This window comes from Pristiophorus japonicus, unplaced genomic scaffold (genome assembly GCF_044704955.1).
Source record: "Pristiophorus japonicus isolate sPriJap1 unplaced genomic scaffold, sPriJap1.hap1 HAP1_SCAFFOLD_207, whole genome shotgun sequence".
NCBI classification, from domain to species: domain Eukaryota; kingdom Metazoa; phylum Chordata; class Chondrichthyes; family Pristiophoridae; genus Pristiophorus; species Pristiophorus japonicus.
The window spans coordinates 200,706-216,561 of NW_027251767.1; the positions used below are offsets into that span (position 1 = coordinate 200,706).

General features: G+C 49.5%; 12 non-coding genes across 12 annotated transcripts; all 12 read left to right on the forward strand.

Moving 5' to 3' along the window:
• The first annotated feature begins 824 nt into the window (after nucleotides 1–824).
• Nucleotides 825–897, forward strand: trnam-cau (transfer RNA methionine (anticodon CAU)). The gene has a single exon. It is a non-coding gene; the product is annotated as a tRNA-Met (tRNA).
• Nucleotides 898–2,093: 1,196 nt separating this feature from the next.
• Nucleotides 2,094–2,166, forward strand: trnam-cau (transfer RNA methionine (anticodon CAU)). The gene has a single exon. It is a non-coding gene; the product is annotated as a tRNA-Met (tRNA).
• Nucleotides 2,167–3,359: 1,193 nt separating this feature from the next.
• On the forward strand, nucleotides 3,360–3,432 carry trnam-cau (transfer RNA methionine (anticodon CAU)). Its single transcript has one exon. It is a non-coding gene; the product is annotated as a tRNA-Met (tRNA).
• Nucleotides 3,433–4,630: 1,198 nt separating this feature from the next.
• Nucleotides 4,631–4,703, forward strand: trnam-cau (transfer RNA methionine (anticodon CAU)). The gene has a single exon. It is a non-coding gene; the product is annotated as a tRNA-Met (tRNA).
• A 1,230-nt stretch (nucleotides 4,704–5,933) lies between these two features.
• Nucleotides 5,934–6,006, forward strand: trnam-cau (transfer RNA methionine (anticodon CAU)). The gene has a single exon. It is a non-coding gene; the product is annotated as a tRNA-Met (tRNA).
• Nucleotides 6,007–7,204: 1,198 nt separating this feature from the next.
• trnam-cau (transfer RNA methionine (anticodon CAU)) lies at nucleotides 7,205–7,277 on the forward strand. Its single transcript has one exon. It is a non-coding gene; the product is annotated as a tRNA-Met (tRNA).
• A 1,198-nt stretch (nucleotides 7,278–8,475) lies between these two features.
• On the forward strand, nucleotides 8,476–8,548 carry trnam-cau (transfer RNA methionine (anticodon CAU)). Its single transcript has one exon. It is a non-coding gene; the product is annotated as a tRNA-Met (tRNA).
• Nucleotides 8,549–9,778: 1,230 nt separating this feature from the next.
• Nucleotides 9,779–9,851, forward strand: trnam-cau (transfer RNA methionine (anticodon CAU)). Its single transcript has one exon. It is a non-coding gene; the product is annotated as a tRNA-Met (tRNA).
• Nucleotides 9,852–11,049: 1,198 nt separating this feature from the next.
• Nucleotides 11,050–11,122, forward strand: trnam-cau (transfer RNA methionine (anticodon CAU)). The gene has a single exon. It is a non-coding gene; the product is annotated as a tRNA-Met (tRNA).
• A 1,198-nt stretch (nucleotides 11,123–12,320) lies between these two features.
• On the forward strand, nucleotides 12,321–12,393 carry trnam-cau (transfer RNA methionine (anticodon CAU)). Its single transcript has one exon. It is a non-coding gene; the product is annotated as a tRNA-Met (tRNA).
• A 1,230-nt stretch (nucleotides 12,394–13,623) lies between these two features.
• Nucleotides 13,624–13,696, forward strand: trnam-cau (transfer RNA methionine (anticodon CAU)). Its single transcript has one exon. It is a non-coding gene; the product is annotated as a tRNA-Met (tRNA).
• Nucleotides 13,697–14,894: 1,198 nt separating this feature from the next.
• On the forward strand, nucleotides 14,895–14,967 carry trnam-cau (transfer RNA methionine (anticodon CAU)). Its single transcript has one exon. It is a non-coding gene; the product is annotated as a tRNA-Met (tRNA).
• Nucleotides 14,968–15,856: the final 889 nt, after the last annotated feature.

Genomic DNA, 15,856 nt, shown 5'->3' on the forward strand with positions numbered 1-15,856 from the left:
CTGAACACTTTCAATGCTTTGCTCCGATCGACGTTACTGAGCAATAGCAGGCGAGCAAGGGCAGGACTGGAAGCCATGGATATGGTGAAAGACGCCGAGAAGAGCTCGAGCCTGCGCAAGGGAAGCGAGTTGAGCGCAACGTCGCAGCCGCCACGAGCGTGAGGGAGCAGGCGAGAGCCCTGTCTGACTGATGGACAAATGACTTCTATTGCCTGAGGCTTTGCCTGAAAGAAAGTGCAATTGCCTGAGGCTTTGCCTGAAAGAAAATGCTGGCTCTTTACATGCATTGCTGCTCAAAGGCACTCCCTGCTGACACACACATGCAAGTGTTCAAGCAAAACGGTGAAGGCACTGTCCTGTGCCTCAGCTGTAACATGTTCAGCTGTAAACTGCTCATCATATTAAGAACTCTGCCTTCAGCGAATTGCGACTTACCACACACATACTTACTTCAAAAGAATGCTCACTGCTTCAAGCCGGAGTGCAACCAACCACCTAAGGACGACTTTGCTTTGCTTTGTTTTCTACTGCACTGCTCCGCTCCCCACCTGTCAATCGAAGGGAAGCGGCAGAGGTGCCTATCTTTGCTGATTGTCTGCCGCATGCCTTTTAATGCTGCTCGTCCTGTGTACTTGCTGATGTCGCAGCTATTTTTCACAGCCTGGGCCAGCGGCGCAATGGATCACGCATCTGACTACGGATTAGAAGATTGCATGTTCGGCTCCTACCTGGCTCGAGCATTTTGGCAATCTTTGCATTCTGGCTTTGAATGCCACGTAAGCGAACATAGTTGGTCACACTCTTCAGTTACTAACCAGGCAAGTGCCTTCTTAGCGCAGTAGGCAGCGTGTCAGTCTCATAATCTGAAGGTCCTGAGTTCAATCCTCAGAGAAGGCATTAATACTTGCATCGACTTTTTTCCTTCTTTCATTTCAGCTGCATTCATGCAAAAATCAGGAAGTTTTGCTGCGATAGCACATCAAAGGATTTGATGTCCCTCAGCCTGCGGTGACCTTCAGAAGCAGATGGGCTCACACCACACCTGACACAACTCTTGTTTCTGAACAATTACCCGAGCCAAAAGAATAGTGGTGAATGCAGGTATTGATCCCGCTAACTCTCACATGCAAAGCAAGCGCTTTATTTTGAGCTAATTCCCCATTGATGTCTGGCATTAGCTCCCAGTTTGCATCTGACTAGCCCCTTATCACTTGCCTCCTCGCTGTTCCACGACCAGCAGAAATCTCTTGCTTCAGGTTGGCCTGCTCCCTGAACACTTTCAATGCTTTGCTCCGATCGACGTTACTGAGCAATAGCAGGCGAGCAAGGGCAGGACTGGAAGCCATGGATATGGTGAAAGACGCCGAGAAGAGCTCGAGCCTGCGCAAGGGAAGCGAGTTGAGCGCAACGTCGCAGCCGCCACGAGCGTGAGGGAGCAGGCGAGAGCCCTGTCTGACTGATGGACAAATGACTTCTATTGCCTGAGGCTTTGCCTGAAAGAAAGTGCAATTGCCTGAGGCTTTGCCTGAAAGAAAATGCTGGCTCTTTACATGCATTGCTGCTCAAAGGCACTCCCTGCTGACACACACATGCAAGTGTTCAAGCAAAACGGTGAAGGCACTGTCCTGTGCCTCAGCTGTAACATGTTCAGCTGTAAACTGCTCATCATATTAAGAACTCTGCCTTCAGCGAATTGCGACTTACCACACACATACTTACTTCAAAAGAATGCTCACTGCTTCAAGCCGGAGTGCAACCAACCACCTAAGGACGACTTTGCTTTGCTTTGTTTTCTACTGCACTGCTCCGCTCCCCACCTGTCAATCGAAGGGAAGCGGCAGAGGTGCCTATCTTTGCTGATTGTCTGCCGCATGCCTTTTAATGCTGCTCGTCCTGTGTACTTGCTGATGTCGCAGCTATTTTTCACAGCCTGGGCCAGCGGCGCAATGGATCACGCATCTGACTACGGATTAGAAGATTGCATGTTCGGCTCCTACCTGGCTCGAGCATTTTGGCAATCTTTGCATTCTGGCTTTGAATGCCACGTAAGCGAACATAGTTGGTCACACTCTTCAGTTACTAACCAGGCAAGTGCCTTCTTAGCGCAGTAGGCAGCGTGTCAGTCTCATAATCTGAAGGTCCTGAGTTCAATCCTCAGAGAAGGCATTAATACTTGCATCGACTTTTTTCCTTCTTTCATTTCAGCTGCATTCATGCAAAAATCAGGAAGTTTTGCTGCGATAGCACATCAAAGGATTTGATGTCCCTCAGCCTGCGGTGACCTTCAGAAGCAGATGGGCTCACACCACACCTGACACAACTCTTGTTTCTGAACAATTACCCGAGCCAAAAGAATAGTGGTGAATGCAGGTATTGATCCCGCTAACTCTCACATGCAAAGCAAGCGCTTTATTTTGAGCTAATTCCCCATTGATGTCTGGCATTAGCTCCCAGTTTGCATCTGACTAGCCCCTTATCACTTGCCTCCTCGCTGTTCCACGACCAGCAGAAATCTCTTGCTTCAGGTTGGCCTGCTCCCTGAACACTTTCAATGCTTTGCTCCGATCGACGTTACTGAGCAATAGCAGGCGAGCAAGGGCAGGACTGGAAGCCATGGATATGGTGAAAGACGCCGAGAAGAGCTCGAGCCTGCGCAAGGGAAGCGAGTTGAGCGCAACGTCGCAGCCGCCACGAGCGTGAGGGAGCAGGCGAGAGCCCTGTCTGACTGATGGACAAATGACTTCTATTGCCTGAGGCTTTGCCTGAAAGAAAGTGCAATTGCCTGAGGCTTTGCCTGAAAGAAAATGCTGGCTCTTTACATGCATTGCTGCTCAAAGGCACTCCCTGCTGACACACACATGCAAGTGCTCAAGCAAAACGGTGAAGGCACTGTCCTGTGCCTCAGCTGCAACATGTTCAGCTGTAAACTGCTCATATTAAGAACTCTGCCTTCAGCGAATTGCGACTTACCACACACATACTTACTTCAAAAGAATGCTCACTGCTTCAAGCCGGAGTGCAACCAAGCACCTAAGGACGACTTTGCTTTGTTTTGTTTTCTACTGCACTGCTCCGCTCCCCACCTGTCAATCGAAGGGAAGCGGCAGAGGTGCCTATCTTTGCTGATTGTCTGCCGCATGCCTTTTAATGCTGCTCGTCCTGTGTACTTGCTGATGTCGCAGCTATTTTTCACAGCCTGGGCCAGCGGCGCAATGGATCACGCATCTGACTACGGATTAGAAGATTGCATGTTCGGCTCCTACCTGGCTCGAGCATTTTGGCAATCTTTGCATTCTGGCTTTGAATGCCACGTAAGCGAACATAGTTGGTCACACTCTTCAGTTACTAACCAGGCAAGTGCCTTCTTAGCGCAGTAGGCAGCGCGTCAGTCTCATAATCTGAAGGTCCTGAGTTCAATCCTCAGAGAAGGCATTAATACTTGCATAGACTTTTCTCCTTCTTTCATTTCAGCTGCATTCATGCAAAAATCAGGAAGTTTTGCTGCGAGAGCACATCAAAGGATTTGATGTCCCTCAGCCTGCGGTGACCTTCAGAAGCAGATGGGCTCACACCACACCTGACACAACTCTTGTTTCTGAACAATTCCCCGAGCCAAAAGAATAGTGGTGAATACAGGTATTGATCTCGCTAACTCTCACATGCAAAGCAAGCGCTCTACCATTTGAGCTAATTCCCCATTGATGTCTGGCATTAGCTCCCAGTTTGCATCTGACTAGCCCCTTATCACTTGCCTCCTCGCTGTTCCACGACCAGCAGAAATCTCTTGCTTCAGGTTGGCCTGCTCCCTGAACACTTTCAATGCTTTGCTCCGATCGACGTTACTGAGCAATAGCAGGCGAGCAAGGGCAGGACTGGAAGCCATGGATATGGTGAAAGACGCCGAGAAGAGCTCGAGCCTGCGCAAGGGAAGCGAGTTGAGCGCAACGTCGCAGCCGCCACGAGCGTGAGGGAGCAGGCGAGAGCCCTGTCTGACTGATGGACAAATGACTTCTATTGCCTGAGGCTTTGCCTGAAAGAAAGTGCAATTGCCTGAGGCTTTGCCTGATAGAAAATGCTGGCTCTTTACATGCATTGCTGCTCAAAGGCACTCCCTGCTGACACACACATGCAAGTGTTCAAGCAAAACGGTGAAGGCACTGTCCTGTGCCTCAGCTGCAACATGTTCAGCTGTAAACTGCTCATCATATTAAGAACTCTGCCTTCAGCGAATTGCGACTTACCACACACATACTTACTTCAAAAGAATTCTCACTGCTTCAAGCCGGAGTGCAACCAACCACCTAAGGACGACTTTGCTTTGCTTTGTTTTCCACTGCACTGCTCCGCTCCCCACCTGTCAATCGAAGGGAAGCGGCAGAGGTACCTATCTTTGCTGATTGTCTGCCGCATGCCTTTTAATGCTGCTCGTCCTGTGTACTTGCTGATGTCGCAGCTATTTTTCACAGCCTGGGCCAGCGGCGTAATGGATAACGCATCTGACTACGGATTAGAAGATTGCATGTTCGGCTCCTGCCTGGCTCGAGCATTATGGCAATCTTTGCATTCTGGCTTTGAATGCCACGTAAGCGAACATAATTGGTCACACTCTTCAGTTACTAACCAGGCAAGTGCCTTCTTAGCGCAGTAGGCAGCGTGTCAGTCTCATAATCTGAAGGTCCTGAGTTGAATCCTCAGAGAAGGCATTAATACTTGCATCGACTTTTTTCCTTCTTTCATTTCAGCTGCATTCATGCAAAAATCAGGAAGTTTTGCTGCGATAGCACATCAAAGGATTTGATGTCCCTCAGCCTGCGGTGACCTTCAGAAGCAGATGGGCTCACACCACACCTGACACAACTCTTGTTTCTGAACAATTACCCGAGCCAAAAGAATAGTGGTGAATGCAGGTATTGATCCCGCTAACTCTCACATGCAAAGCAAGCACTCTACCATTTGAGCTAATTCCCCATTGATGTCTGGCATTAGCTCCCAGTTTGCATCTGACTAGCCCCTTATCACTTGCCTCCTCGCTGTTCCACGACCAGCAGAAATCTCTTGCTTCAGGTTGGCCTGCTCCCTGAACACTTTCAATGCTTTGCTCCAATCGACGTTACTGAGCAATAGCAGGCGAGCAAGGGCAGGACTGGAAGCCATGGATATGGTGAAAGACGCCGAGAAGAGCTCGAGCCTGCGCAAGGGAAGCGAGTTGAGCGCAACGTCGCAGCCGCCACGAGCGTGAGGGAGCAGGCGAGAGCCCTGTCTGACTGATGGACAAATGACTTCTATTGCCTGAGGCTTTGCCTGAAAGAAAGTGCAATTGCCTGAGGCTTTGCCTGAAAGAAAGTGCAATTGCCTGAGGCTTTGCCTGAAAGAAAATGCTGGCTCTTTACATGCATTGCTTCTGAAAGGCACTCCCTGCTGACACACACATGCAAGTGTTCAAGCAAAACGGTGAAGGCACTGTCCTGTGCCTCAGCTGCAACATGTTCAGCTGTAAACTGCTCATCATATTAAGAACTCTGCCTTCAGCGAATTGCGACTTACCACACACATACTTACTTCAAAAGAATTCTCACTGCTTCAAGCCGGAGTGCAACCAACCACCTAAGGACGACTTTGCTTTGCTTTGTTTTCCACTGCACTGCTCCGCTCCCCACCTGTCAATCGAAGGGAAGCGGCAGAGGTGCCTATCTTTGCTGATTGTCTGCCGCATGCCTTTTAATGCTGCTCGTCCTGTGTACTTGCTGATGTCGCAGCTATTTTTCACAGCCTGGGCCAGCGGCGTAATGGATAACGCATCTGACTACGGATTAGAAGATTGCATGTTCGGCTCCTGCCTGGCTCGAGCATTATGGCAATCTTTGCATTCTGGCTTTGAATGCCACGTAAGCGAACATAATTGGTCACACTCTTCAGTTACTAACCAGGCAAGTGCCTTCTTAGCGCAGTAGGCAGCGTGTCAGTCTCATAATCTGAAGGTCCTGAGTTCAATCCTCAGAGAAGGCATTAATACTTGCATTGACTTTTTTCCTTCTTTCATTTCAGCTGCATTCATGCAAAAATCAGGAAGTTTTGCTGCGATAGCACATCAAAGGATTTGATGTCCCTCAGCCTGCGGTGACCTTCAGAAGCAGATGGGCTCACACCACACCTGACACAACTCTTGTTTCTGAACAATTACCCGAGCCAAAAGAATAGTGGTGAATGCAGGTATTGATCCCGCTAACTCTCACATGCAAAGCAAGCGCTCTACCATTTGAGCTAATTCCCCATTGATGTCTGGCATTAGCTCCCAGTTTGCATCTGACTAGCCCCTTATCACTTGCCTCCTCGCTGTTCCACGACCAGCAGAAATCTCTTGCTTCAGGTTGGCCTGCTCCCTGAACACTTTCAATGCTTTGCTCCGATCGACGTTACTGAGCAATAGCAGGCGAGCAAGGGCAGGACTGGAAGCCATGGATATGGTGAAAGACGCCGAGAAGAGCTCGAGCCTGCGCAAGGGAAGCGAGTTGAGCGCAACGTCGCAGCCGCCACGAGCGTGAGGGAGCAGGCGAGAGCCCTGTCTGACTGATGGACAAATGACTTCTATTGCCTGAGGCTTTGCCTGAAAGAAAGTGCAATTGCCTGAGGCTTTGCCTGATAGAAAATGCTGGCTCTTTACATGCATTGCTGCTCAAAGGCACTCCCTGCTGGCACACACATGCAAGTGTTCAAGCAAAATGGTGAAGGCACTGTCCTGTGCCTCAGCTGTAACATGTTCAGCTGTAAACTGCTCATCATATTAAGAACTCTGCCTTCAGCGAATTGCGACTTACCACACACATACTTACTTCAAAAGAATGCTCACTGCTTCAAGCCGGAGTGCAACCAACCACCTAAGGACGACTTTGCTTTGCTTTGTTTTCTACTGCACTGCTCCGCTCCCCACCTGTCAATCGAAGGGAAGCGGCAGAGGTGCCTATCTTTGCTGATTGTCTGCCGCATGCCTTTTAATGCTGCTCGTCCTGTGTACTTGCTGATGTCGCAGCTATTTTTCACAGCCTGGGCCAGTGGCGCAATGGATAACGCATCTGACTACGGATTAGAAGATTGCATGTTCGGCTCCTACCTGGCTCGAGCATTATGGCAATCTTTGCATTCTGGCTTTGAATGCCACGTAAGCGAACATAGTTGGTCACACTCTTCAGTTACTAACCAGGCAAGTGCCTTCTTAGCGCAGTAGGCAGTGCGTCAGTCTCATAATCTGAAGGTCCTGAGTTCAATCCTCAGAGAAGGCATTAATACTTGCATAGACTTTTCTCCTTCTTTCATTTCAGCTGCATTCATGCAAAAATCAGGAAGTTTTGCTGCGATAGCACATCAAAGGATTTGATGTCCCTCAGCCTGCGGTGACCTTCAGAAGCAGATGGGCTCACACCACACCTGACACAACTCTTGTTTCTGAACAATTACCCGAGCCAAAAGAATAGTGGTGAATGCAGGTATTGATCCCGCTAACTCTCACATGCAAAGCAAGCGCTCTACCATTTGAGCTAATTCCCCATTGATGTCTGGCATTAGCTCCCAGTTTGCATCTGACTAGCCCCTTATCACTTGCCTCCTCGCTGTTCCACGACCAGCAGAAATCTCTTGCTTCAGGTTGGCCTGCTCCCTGAACACTTTCAATGCTTTGCTCCAATCGACGTTACTGAGCAATAGCAGGCGAGCAAGGGCAGGACTGGAAGCCATGGATATGGTGAAAGACGCCGAGAAGAGCTCGAGCCTGCGCAAGGGAAGCGAGTTGAGCGCAACGTCGCAGCCGCCACGAGCGTGAGGGAGCAGGCGAGAGCCCTGTCTGACTGATGGACAAATGACTTCTATTGCCTGAGGCTTTGCCTGAAAGAAAGTGCAATTGCCTGAGGCTTTGCCTGATAGAAAATGCTGGCTCTTTACATGCATTGCTGCTCAAAGGCACTCCCTGCTGACACACACATGCAAGTGTTCAAGCAAAACGGTGAAGGCACTGTCCTGTGCCTCAGCTGTAACATGTTCAGCTGTAAACTGCTCATCATATTAAGAACTCTGCCTTCAGCGAATTGCGACTTACCACACACATACTTACTTCAAAAGAATGCTCATTGCTTCAAGCCGGAGTGCAACCAACCACCTAAGGACGACTTTGCTTTGCTTTGTTTTCTACTGCACTGCTCCGCTCCCCACCTGTCAATCGAAGGGAAGCGGCAGAGGTGCCTATCTTTGCTGATTGTCTGCCGCATGCCTTTTAATGCTGCTCGTCCTGTGTACTTGCTGATGTCGCAGCTATTTTTCACAGCCTGGGCCAGCGGCGCAATGGATAACGCATCTGACTACGGATTAGAAGATTGCATGTTCGGCTCCTACCTGGCTCGAGCATTATGGCAATCTTTGCATTCTGGCTTTGAATGCCACGTAAGCGAACATAGTTGGTCACACTCTTCAGTTACTAACCAGGCAAGTGCCTTCTTAGCGCAGTAGGCAGCGCGTCAGTCTCATAACCTGACGGCCCTGAGTTCAATCCTCAGAGAAGGCATTAATACTTGCATCGACTTTTTTCCTTCTTTCATTTCAGCTGCATTCATGCAAAAATCAGGAAGTTTTGCTGCGACAGCACATCAAAGGATTTGATGTCCCTCAGCCTGCGGTGACCTTCAGAAGCAGATGGGCTCACACCACACCTGACACAACTCTTGTTTCTGAACAATTACCCGAGCCAAAAGAATAGTGGTGAATGCAGGTATTGATCCCGCTAACTCTCACATGCAAAGCAAGCGCTCTACCATTTGAGCTAATTCCCCATTGATGTCTGGCATTAGCTCCCAGTTTGCATCTGACTAGCCCGTTATCACTTGCCTCCTCGCTGTTCCACGACCAGCAGAAATCTCTTGCTTCAGGTTGGCCTGCTCCCTGAACACTTTCAATGCTTTGCTCCGATCGACGTTACTGAGCAATAGCAGGCGAGCAAGGGCAGGACTGGAAGCCATGGATATGGTGAAAGACGCCGAGAAGAGCTCGAGCCTGCGCAAGGGAAGCGAGTTGAGCGCAACGTCGCAGCCGCCACGAGCGTGAGGGAGCAGGCGAGAGCCCTGTCTGACTGATGGACAAATGACTTCTATTGCCTGAGGCTTTGCCTGAAAGAAAGTGCAATTGCCTGAGGCTTTGCCTGAAAGAAAGTGCAATTGCCTGAGGCTTTGCCTGAAAGAAAATGCTGGCTCTTTACATGCATTGCTTCTGAAAGGCACTCCCTGCTGACACACACATGCAAGTGTTCAAGCAAAACGGTGAAGGCACTGTCCTGTGCCTCAGCTGCAACATGTTCAGCTGTAAACTGCTCATCATATTAAGAACTCTGCCTTCAGCGAATTGCGACTTACCACACACATACTTACTTCAAAAGAATTCTCACTGCTTCAAGCCGGAGTGCAACCAACCACCTAAGGACGACTTTGCTTTGCTTTGTTTTCCACTGCACTGCTCCGCTCCCCACCTGTCAATCGAAGGGAAGCGGCAGAGGTGCCTATCTTTGCTGATTGTCTGCCGCATGCCTTTTAATGCTGCTCGTCCTGTGTACTTGCTGATGTCGCAGCTATTTTTCACAGCCTGGGCCAGCGGCGTAATGGATAACGCATCTGACTATGGATTAGAAGATTGCATGTTCGGCTCCTGCCTGGCTCGAGCATTATGGCAATCTTTGCATTCTGGCTTTGAATGCCACGTAAGCGAACATAATTGGTCACACTCTTCAGTTACTAACCAGGCAAGTGCCTTCTTAGCGCAGTAGGCAGCGTGTCAGTCTCATAATCTGAAGGTCCTGAGTTCAATCCTCAGAGAAGGCATTAATACTTGCATAGACTTTTCTCCTTCTTTCATTTCAGCTGCATTCATGCAAAAATCAGGAAGTTTTGCTGCGATAGCACATCAAAGGATTTGATGTCCCTCAGCCTGCGGTGACCTTCAGAAGCAGATGGGCTCACACCACACCTGACACAACTCTTGTTTCTGAACAATTACCCGAGCCAAAAGAATAGTGGTGAATGCAGGTATTGATCCCGCTAACTCTCACATGCAAAGCAAGCGCTCTACCATTTGAGCTAATTCCCCATTGATGTCTGGCATTAGCTCCCAGTTTGCATCTGACTAGCCCCTTATCACTTGCCTCCTCGCTGTTCCACGACCAGCAGAAATCTCTTGCTTCAGGTTGGCCTGCTCCCTGAACACTTTCAATGCTTTGCTCCAATCGACGTTACTGAGCAATAGCAGGCGAGCAAGGGCAGGACTGGAAGCCATGGATATGGTGAAAGACGCCGAGAAGAGCTCGAGCCTGCGCAAGGGAAGCGAGTTGAGCGCAACGTCGCAGCCGCCACGAGCGTGAGGGAGCAGGCGAGAGCCCTGTCTGACTGATGGACAAATGACTTCTATTGCCTGAGGCTTTGCCTGAAAGAAAGTGCAATTGCCTGAGGCTTTGCCTGATAGAAAATGCTGGCTCTTTACATGCATTGCTGCTCAAAGGCACTCCCTGCTGACACACACATGCAAGTGTTCAAGCAAAACGGTGAAGGCACTGTCCTGTGCCTCAGCTGTAACATGTTCAGCTGTAAACTGCTCATCATATTAAGAACTCTGCCTTCAGCGAATTGCGACTTACCACACACATACTTACTTCAAAAGAATGCTCATTGCTTCAAGCCGGAGTGCAACCAACCACCTAAGGACGACTTTGCTTTGCTTTGTTTTCTACTGCACTGCTCCGCTCCCCACCTGTCAATCGAAGGGAAGCGGCAGAGGTGCCTATCTTTGCTGATTGTCTGCCGCATGCCTTTTAATGCTGCTCGTCCTGTGTACTTGCTGATGTCGCAGCTATTTTTCACAGCCTGGGCCAGCGGCGCAATGGATAACGCATCTGACTACGGATTAGAAGATTGCATGTTCGGCTCCTACCTGGCTCGAGCATTATGGCAATCTTTGCATTCTGGCTTTGAATGCCACGTAAGCGAACATAGTTGGTCACACTCTTCAGTTACTAACCAGGCAAGTGCCTTCTTAGCGCAGTAGGCAGCGCGTCAGTCTCATAACCTGACGGTCCTGAGTTCAATCCTCAGAGAAGGCATTAATACTTGCATCGACTTTTTTCCTTCTTTCATTTCAGCTGCATTCATGCAAAAATCAGGAAGTTTTGCTGCGACAGCACATCAAAGGATTTGATGTCCCTCAGCCTGCGGTGACCTTCAGAAGCAGATGGGCTCACACCACACCTGACACAACTCTTGTTTCTGAACAATTACCCGAGCCAAAAGAATAGTGGTGAATGCAGGTATTGATCCCGCTAACTCTCACATGCAAAGCAAGCGCTCTACCATTTGAGCTAATTCCCCATTGATGTCTGGCATTAGCTCCCAGTTTGCATCTGACTAGCCCGTTATCACTTGCCTCCTCGCTGTTCCACGACCAGCAGAAATCTCTTGCTTCAGGTTGGCCTGCTCCCTGAACACTTTCAATGCTTTGCTCCGATCGACGTTACTGAGCAATAGCAGGCGAGCAAGGGCAGGACTGGAAGCCATGGATATGGTGAAAGACGCCGAGAAGAGCTCGAGCCTGCGCAAGGGAAGCGAGTTGAGCGCAACGTCGCAGCCGCCACGAGCGTGAGGGAGCAGGCGAGAGCCCTGTCTGACTGATGGACAAATGACTTCTATTGCCTGAGGCTTTGCCTGAAAGAAAGTGCAATTGCCTGAGGCTTTGCCTGATAGAAAATGCTGGCTCTTTACATGCATTGCTGCTCAAAGGCACTCCCTGCTGACACACACATGCAAGTGTTCAAGCAAAACGGTGAAGGCACTGTCCTGTGCCTCAGCTGTAACATGTTCAGCTGTAAACTGCTCATCATATTAAGAACTCTGCCTTCAGCGAATTGCGACTTACCACACACATACTTACTTCAAAAGAATGCTCACTGCTTCAAGCCGGAGTGCAACCAACCACCTAAGGACGACTTTGCTTTGCTTTGTTTTCTACTGCACTGCTCCGCTCCCCACCTGTCAATCGAAGGGAAGCGGCAGAGGTGCCTATCTTTGCTGATTGTCTGCCGCATGCCTTTTAATGCTGCTCGTCCTGTGTACTTGCTGATGTTGCAGCTATTTTTCACAGCCTGGGCCAGCGGCGCAATGGATAACGCATCTGACTACGGATTAGAAGATTGCATGTTCGGCTCCTGCCTGGCTCGAGCATTGTGGCAATCTTTGCATTCTGGCTTTGAATGCCACGTAAGCGAACATAGTTGGTCACACTCTTCAGTTACTAACCAGGCAAGTGCCTTCTTAGCGCAGTAGGCAGCGCGTCAGTCTCATAATCTGAAGGTCCTGAGTTCAATCCTCAGAGAAGGCATTAATACTTGCATAGACTTTTCTCCTTCTTTCATTTCAGCTGCATTCATGCAAAAATCAGGAAGTTTTGCTGCGACAGCACATCAAAGGATTTGATGTCCCTCAGCCTGCGGTGACCTTCAGAAGCAGATGGGCTCACACCACACCTGACACAACTCTTGTTTCTGAACAATTACCCGAGCCAAAAGAATAGTGGTGAATGCAGGTATTGATCCCGCTAACTCTCACATACAAAGCAAGCACTCTACCATTTGAGCTAATTCCCCATTGATGTCTGGCATTAGCTCCCAGTTTGCATCTGACTAGCCCCTTATCACTTGCCTCCTCGCTGTTCCACGACCAGCAGAAATCTCTTGCTTCAGGTTGGCCTGCTCCCTGAACACTTTCAATGCTTTGCTCCGATCGACGTTACTGAGCAATAGCAGGCGAGCAAGGGCAGGACTGGAAGCCATGGATATGGTGAAAGACGCCGAGAAGAGCTCGAGCCTGCGCAAGGGAAGCGAGTTGAGCGCAACGTCGCAGCCGCCACGAGCGTGAGGGAGCAGGCGAGAGCCCTGTCTGACTGATGGACAAATGACTTCTATTGCCTGAGGCTTTGCCTGAAAGAAAGTGCAATTGCCTGAGGCTTTGCCTGAAAGAAAGTGCAATTGCCTGAGGCTTTGCCTGAAAGAAAATGCTGGCTCTTTACATGCATTGCTTCTGAAAGGCACTCCCTGCTGACACACACATGCAAGTGTTCAAGCAAAACGGTGAAGGCACTGTCCTGTGCCTCAGCTGCAACATGTTCAGCTGTAAACTGCTCATCATATTAAGAACTCTGCCTTCAGCGAATTGCGACTTACCACACACATACTTACTTCAAAAGAATTCTCACTGCTTCAAGCCGGAGTGCAACCAACCACCTAAGGACGACTTTGCTTTGCTTTGTTTTCCACTGCACTGCTCCGCTCCCCACCTGTCAATCGAAGGGAAGCGGCAGAGGTGCCTATCTTTGCTGATTGTCTGCCGCATGCCTTTTAATGCTGCTCGTCCTGTGTACTTGCTGATGTCGCAGCTATTTTTCACAGCCTGGGCCAGCGGCGTAATGGATAACGCATCTGACTACGGATTAGAAGATTGCATGTTCGGCTCCTGCCTGGCTCGAGCATTATGGCAATCTTTGCATTCTGGCTTTGAATGCCACGTAAGCGAACATAATTGGTCACACTCTTCAGTTACTAACCAGGCAAGTGCCTTCTTAGCGCAGTAGGCAGCGTGTCAGTCTCATAATCTGAAGGTCCTGAGTTCAATCCTCAGAGAAGGCATTAATACTTGCATCGACTTTTTTCCTTCTTTCATTTCAGCTGCATTCATGCAAAAATCAGGAAGTTTTGCTGCGATAGCACATCAAAGGATTTGATGTCCCTCAGCCTGCGGTGACCTTCAGAAGCAGATGGGCTCACACCACACCTGACACAACTCTTGTTTCTGAACAATTACCCGAGCCAAAAGAATAGTGGTGAATGCAGGTATTGATCCCGCTAACTCTCACATGCAAAGCAAGCGCTCTACCATTTGAGCTAATTCCCCATTGATGTCTGGCATTAGCTCCCAGTTTGCATCTGACTAGCCCCTTATCACTTGCCTCCTCGCTGTTCCACGACCAGCAGAAATCTCTTGCTTCAGGTTGGCCTGCTCCCTGAACACTTTCAATGCTTTGCTCCGATCGACGTTACTGAGCAATAGCAGGCGAGCAAGGGCAGGACTGGAAGCCATGGATATGGTGAAAGACGCCGAGAAGAGCTCGAGCCTGCGCAAGGGAAGCGAGTTGAGCGCAACGTCGCAGCCGCCACGAGCGTGAGGGAGCAGGCGAGAGCCCTGTCTGACTGATGGACAAATGACTTCTATTGCCTGAGGCTTTGCCTGAAAGAAAGTGCAATTGCCTGAGGCTTTGCCTGATAGAAAATGCTGGCTCTTTACATGCATTGCTGCTCAAAGGCACTCCCTGCTGACACACACATGCAAGTGTTCAAGCAAAACGGTGAAGGCACTGTCCTGTGCCTCAGCTGTAACATGTTCAGCTGTAAACTGCTCATCATATTAAGAACTCTGCCTTCAGCGAATTGCGACTTACCACACACATACTTACTTCAAAAGAATGCTCATTGCTTCAAGCCGGAGTGCAACCAACCACCTAAGGACGACTTTGCTTTGCTTTGTTTTCTACTGCACTGCTCCGCTCCCCACCTGTCAATCGAAGGGAAGCGGCAGAGGTGCCTATCTTTGCTGATTGTCTGCCGCATGCCTTTTAATGCTGCTCGTCCTGTGTACTTGCTGATGTCGCAGCTATTTTTCACAGCCTGGGCCAGCGGCGCAATGGATAACGCATCTGACTACGGATTAGAAGATTGCATGTTCGGCTCCTACCTGGCTCGAGCATTATGGCAATCTTTGCATTCTGGCTTTGAATGCCACGTAAGCGAACATAGTTGGTCACACTCTTCAGTTACTAACCAGGCAAGTGCCTTCTTAGCGCAGTAGGCAGCGCGTCAGTCTCATAACCTGACGGTCCTGAGTTCAATCCTCAGAGAAGGCATTAATACTTGCATCGACTTTTTTCCTTCTTTCATTTCAGCTGCATTCATGCAAAAATCAGGAAGTTTTGCTGCGACAGCACATCAAAGGATTTGATGTCCCTCAGCCTGCGGTGACCTTCAGAAGCAGATGGGCTCACACCACACCTGACACAACTCTTGTTTCTGAACAATTACCCGAGCCAAAAGAATAGTGGTGAATGCAGGTATTGATCCCGCTAACTCTCACATGCAAAGCAAGCGCTCTACCATTTGAGCTAATTCCCCATTGATGTCTGGCATTAGCTCCCAGTTTGCATCTGACTAGCCCGTTATCACTTGCCTCCTCGCTGTTCCACGACCAGCAGAAATCTCTTGCTTCAGGTTGGCCTGCTCCCTGAACACTTTCAATGCTTTGCTCCGATCGACGTTACTGAGCAATAGCAGGCGAGCAAGGGCAGGACTGGAAGCCATGGATATGGTGAAAGACGCCGAGAAGAGCTCGAGCCTGCGCAAGGGAAGCGAGTTGAGCGCAACGTCGCAGCCGCCACGAGCGTGAGGGAGCAGGCGAGAGCCCTGTCTGACTGATGGACAAATGACTTCTATTGCCTGAGGCTTTGCCTGAAAGAAAGTGCAATTGCCTGAGGCTTTGCCTGATAGAAAATGCTGGCTCTTTACATGCATTGCTGCTCAAAGGCACTCCCTGCTGACACACACATGCAAGTGTTCAAGCAAAACGGTGAAGGCACTGTCCTGTGCCTCAGCTGTAACATGTTCAGCTGTAAACTGCTCATCATATTAAGAACTCTGCCTTCAGCGAATTGCGACTTACCACACACATACTTACTTCAAAAGAATGCTCACTGCTTCAAGCCGGAGTGCAACCAACCACCTAAGGACGACTTTGCTTTG